This window comes from Onychostruthus taczanowskii, unplaced genomic scaffold, assembly GCF_017590055.1.
Source record: "Onychostruthus taczanowskii isolate IOZ18803 unplaced genomic scaffold, ASM1759005v1 scaffold409, whole genome shotgun sequence".
NCBI classification, from domain to species: domain Eukaryota; kingdom Metazoa; phylum Chordata; class Aves; order Passeriformes; family Passeridae; genus Onychostruthus; species Onychostruthus taczanowskii.
The window spans coordinates 22344-27784 of NW_024501560.1; the positions used below are offsets into that span (position 1 = coordinate 22344).

At 38.5% G+C, this 5441-nt stretch overlaps 1 long non-coding RNA gene across 1 annotated transcript; it reads left to right on the plus strand.

The window, feature by feature from the left end:
* Positions 1-1564: 1564 nt before the first annotated feature.
* Positions 1565-5064, plus strand: LOC121340536. Its single transcript, XR_005953323.1, has 4 exons — positions 1565-1662; positions 2766-2834; positions 4075-4137; positions 4974-5064. It is a non-coding gene; the product is annotated as an uncharacterized LOC121340536 (long non-coding RNA).
* The last annotated feature ends 377 nt before the right edge of the window (positions 5065-5441 follow it).

Sequence of the window (5441 nt, forward strand, 5' to 3'; positions counted from 1 at the left end):
AAATGGGGAGAAGATTGGGAAAAAATGGGGGAAAAATGGGGAAAATGGGAGAAAAATTAGAACAAATGGGGGGGAAATGGGGAGAAGATTGGGAAAAAATGGGGGAAAAATGGGGAAAATGGGAGAAAAATTAGAACAAATGGGGGGGAAATGGGGAGAAGATTGGGAAAAAATGGGGGAAAAATGGGGAAAATGGGAGAAAAATTAGAACAAATGGGGGGGAAATGGGGAGAAGATTGGGAAAAAATGGGGGAAAAATGGGGAAAATGGGAGAAAAATTAGAACAAATGGGGGGGAAATGGGGAGAAGATTGGGAAAAAATGGGGAAAATTGGGAGAAAAATTAGAAAAAATGGGGGGGAAATGGGGAGAAGATTGGGAAAAAATGGGGGAAAAATGGGAGAAAATGGGAGAAAAATTAGAAAAAAAGGAAAAAATGGGGGAAAGATTGGGGAAAATGGGAGAAAAATTAGAAAAAAATGGGAAAATGGGGAGAAGATTGGGAAAAATGGGAGAAAAATGGGGAAAAATGGGAGAAAATGGGAAAAAATAGGAAAATGGGGAGAAGATTGGGAAAAAATGGGGGAAAATGGGGAAAAATGGGAGAAAATGGGAAAAAATGGGAAAATGGGGAGAAGATTGGGAAAAAATGGGAGAAAAATGGGGAAAATGGGAGAAAATGGGAAAAAATGGGGAATAATGGGAGAAAAAATGGGTAAATGGGGCAAAGATTGGGAAAAAATAGGGAAAATGGGAGAAAAATTGGAAAAAAATGGGGGGAAATGGGGGAAAATGGGAAAAATGGGGAAAATGAAAAAAAAATGGGGGAAAATGGGGAAAAATTGGGGGAAATGGGAAAAAAAACCCCAAAAATGGGGGTAAATGGGGAAAAAATAAATGCAAAAATGGGGGGAAATGGGGAAAATGGGGGCAAATAAATGCAAAAATGGGGGAAATGGGGGAAAATAGGGAAAAGGGAAAAACATGGGGAAAAATGGAAAAAAAAACCCCAAAAATGGGGGAAGATGGGGGGAAAATGGGGAAAAATAGAAAAAAATAAATGCAAAAATGGGGGAAAATGGGGAAAAATTGAAAAAAAGGGGGGAAAATGGGAAAAAATCCCCTCCAAAATGCGGGAAAATGGAAAAAAAATGGAAAAGAAATTGAAAAAAAACCCCAAAAAATGGGGGGAAAATGAGGAAAAATAGAAAAAAATAAATGCAAAAATGGGGGGAAATGGGGGAAATTAAAAAATAAAACCAAAAATGGGGGAAATTGGGGGAAAAATGAGAAGTGGAAAAAAATAAACGCAAAAATGGGGGAAAATGGAAAAAAAAAGGAAAAAAACAGCCAAAATTGGGGGGAAATGGGGCAAAACCCCACAAAAATGGGGAGGAATGGGGGAAAAATGGGGAAAAAATGGGGAAAAATGCAAAATTTTGAGGGAAAATTAAAAAAAAATGGGGGGAAAATTGAAAAAAACCCAGAAATTTTGGGGTTTAGGGGTGGGAGCAGGTGGAGTTTGGGGGAAAATTGGAATAATTTGGGTTTTTTTGGGATTTTTTAGGGTGGGAATGTTTTTGCTGCGCTGAGCCAGGGGCAGAGTGAGGAAGAGGAGGAGGAGGAAGAGGAGAAAAAACCAGCCAAGGGCAAAAGCAGCAAGGTGGGGCTGGGTGAGGGAAAACCCCAAATTTATGGGGAAAAATCCCTAAAAATCACCCCAAAATCCTGGGAAAAATCCTTAGAAGTAAAAAAAAATCTTTAAATTTTGGGGGAAAACCAAAATATCCCCCAAAAAATCCTGAAATCCTGGGAGAAAAAATCAAAATTTCAGGGAAAAAACCAAAAAATTGCTGAAAAAATACCCAAAATTCCAGGGGAAAAACCCCAAATCCCTCAAAAAAACCCGAATTCCTCAAAAAAAACCCCAAAATTCCAGGAGAAAAAACCCAAAATCCCTCAAAAAATTCTCAGAATTTGTCAAAAAAACTGAAAATTCCTGGGAAAAAAAATCCAAAATTCCTCAAAAAAATCCCAAATTTATGAAAAAGCAACAACATCCCTCAAAAAAAAATCCAGTTTTTCAAAATAACTCCAAAAATCTCTCAAAAACCCAAAATTCCTTCACAAAAACCCCGAAGTTTTTGGAAAAACCCCATAAATTCCCAAAAAATACCCCAAAATCTTTTTTAAAACCCCAAATTTCTGCATAAAAACCCAAAATCCCTCAAAAAAAACCCCAAAATTCCTTCAAAAAACCCCAAAGTTTTTGGTAAAACCCCATAAATTCCCAAAAAATACCCCAAAATCTCTCAAAAGTTCCTAAATTCTTTCAAGAAATCCTAAAATCTTTAAAAAAAACCCCAAATTTCTGCATAAAACCCCAAAATCCCTCAAAAAAAAACCCAAAATTCCTTCAAAAAACCCCAGAATTTTTGGAAAAACCCCACAAATTCCCAAAAAATACCCCAAAATCTTTTAAAAACCCCAAATTTCTGCATAAAAACCCAAAATCCCTCAAAAAAAACCCCAAAATTCCTTCAAAAAACCCCAAAGTTTTTGGAAAAACCCCATAAATTCCCAAAAAACACCCCAAAATCTCTCAAAAGTTCCTAAATTCTTTCAAGAAATCCTAAAATCTTTAAAAAAAACCCCAAATTTCTGCATAAAACCCCAAAATCCCTCAAAAAACCCCAAAAATCCTCCCAAAAAACCCAAAATTCCCCCCAAATCCCCCAAAAACCCCAAATTTTTGGGATTCCCCAGGAGGAAGAGGAGGCTGAGAAGAAGAAGAAGAAAAACCTGAAAAAGGAGAAGCCCAAGGGGAAGAAGCAGGTGCGGAATTTGGGATTTCCCAATTTTTGGAGATTTTTCCCATTTTTTTGGAGATTTTCCCCCAATTTTCGGGGATTTTTCTCCAATTTTGGAGGATTTCACCTCAATTTTTGGGATTTTCTCCCAATTTTTGGGGATTTCCCCCCAATTTTTGGGGGTTTTTCCCAATTTTCGGGGATTTTCCCCCATTTTTTGTGATTTTTCCCAATTTTTGGAGATTTTTCCCAATTTTTTGGAGGATTTCACCTCAATTTTTGGGATTTTCTCCCAATTTTTGGGGATTTCCCCCCAATTTTTGGGGGTTTTTCCCAATTTTCGGGGATTTTCCCCAATTTTTTGTGATTTTTCCCAATTTTTGGAGATTTTTCCCAATTTTTTGGGATTTTCTCCCAATTTTTGGGGATTTTCCCCAGTTTTTGGGGATTCTATCCAATGTTTTGGGATTTTTCCCAAAATTCTTGGGGATTTTCCCCCATTTTTTGTGATTTTTCCCAATTTTTGTGGATTTTTACCAATTTTCTGTGATTTTTTTTCTCCAGTTTTTGGGGATTTTCCCGGGATTTTTTTGATTTTTGCATTTTTTTTTTGAGATTTCCCCCAATATTTGGGGATTTTCCCCCAATTTTTGGGGATTCTTCCTAATTTTTGGGGATTTCCCCCAATTTTTTGTGATTTTCCCCCATTTCTTTGGTGATTTTCTCCAATTTTTGGGGACTTTCCCGCCATTTTTTTTGTGATTTTTCCCAATTTTTTGTGATTTTTCCCAATTTTTGTGGATTTCCCCCTTTTTTTTTTAATTTTTCCCAGATTTTGGGAATTTCTGCCCAATTTTTGGGGATTTTTCCCCAATTTTTTGTGATTTTTCCCAATTTTTGTGGATTTCCCCCTTTTTTTTTTAATTTTTCCCAGATTTTGGGAATTTCTGCCCAATTTTTGGGGATTTTTCCCCAATTTTTTGTGATTTTTCCCCAATTTTGGGGGATTTTCCCCAAATTCTTTTGGAATTTCTCCCCAATTTTGGGGTAATTCCCCCCATTTTGTGTGATTTTTCCCCAATTTTTTTGGGGTTTCCCCCAATTTTTGGTGATTATCCCCCAATTTTTTGCAATTTTTCTTCAGTGTTTTGGGATTTTCCCCAATTTTTGGGCTTTTCCCCCCGTTTTTTAACATTCCCCCAATTTGGGGATCCCAAAATATCCCAAATTTTGGGTTTTTCTCCTTTTTGTCCCAATCCCCTCAGGGGCGGCCGCCCAGCGATGACGACGACGAGGCCGAAGGCTCCGAGGAGGCCCCGGGCAGGAAGGTGAGGGGGGAGCCCGAAATTTGGGGGATTTTGGGGGGGAAAACCCAAAATTTGGGGGATTTTTGGGGGAAAACCCCAAAATTTGGGAGTTTTTGGGTTGGAAACACAAAAATTCAGGGTTTTTTTTGAGTTTTTTTGGGGGAAAACCCCAAAATTTGGGAGTTTTTGGGTGGGAAACACAAAAATTCAGGGGTTTTTTTGAGGTTTTTTTGGGGGAAAACCCCAAAATTTGGGAGTTTTTGGGAAAGAAACCCCAAAATTTGGGAGCTTTTAGGGGGGGAAACTGAAAATTTGGGATTTTTTGGGGGTTATTTTTGGGTGAGACCCCAAATTTTAGATTTTTTTAGGGGGAAAGCCCTAAAATTTGGGAGTTTTGGAGGTTTTTTTGGGGTGGAAACCCAAAATTTGGGAGTTTTTGGGAGAGAAACCCCGAACTTTGGGAGCTTTTGGGGGGGGAAAGCGAAAATTTGGGATTTTTTGGGGGTTATTTTTGGGTGAGACCCCAAATTTTAGATTTTTTTAGGGGGAAAGCCCTAAAATTTGGGAGTTTTGGAGGTTTTTTTGGGGTGGAAACCCAAAATTTGGGAGATTTTGGGGTGGGCAAACCCAAAATTTGGGGGGTTTTTTTGAGGGTTTTTGGGGTGGTGGGAGACCCCAAAATTTGGGATTTTTTGGGGAGGTGAGACCCTAAAATTCGGGTTTTTTTGGGTGGGAGACCCCAAAATTTGGGGATTTTTTTGTTATTTGGGGTGGGGGACCCTAAAATTTCAAATTTTTGGGGGTTTTTGGGGAGGTGAGACCCCAAAATTTGGATTTTTTTCCCCGTTTTGGGACAGAACAAATTCGGGGCCCTGAGGGATGAGGAAGAGGAGGAGGAGGAGGAGGAAGGAGCCCGGAAGGGAAGCGACAACGTGAGACTGGGGGGGGAATTTGGGGAGATTTGGGGAATTTTGGGGAATTTTGGATTTTTTTGGGGTTAATTTGGGATATTTTGGGGTATTTTTGGGACATTTTGGGGATATTTTGGGGTATTTTGGGGATATTTTGGGGTTTTTTGCAATATTTTGGATTTATTTTTGCTGTTTTGGGGATGTTTTAGGGTTCCTGAGGTTATTTTTGGATATTTTAGGATATTTTTGGGATTTTTTTTTAATATTTTGTGGTGGTTTTGGGATATTTTGGGATATTTTGGGGTTATTTTGGGGTTATTTTGTGCTTCTTTGGGGTACTTCGGGATGATTTTTGGATGTTTTTGGCCGTTTTTGGCTATTTTTGGCCGTTTTGGGTCATTTTTGGGTGGTTTT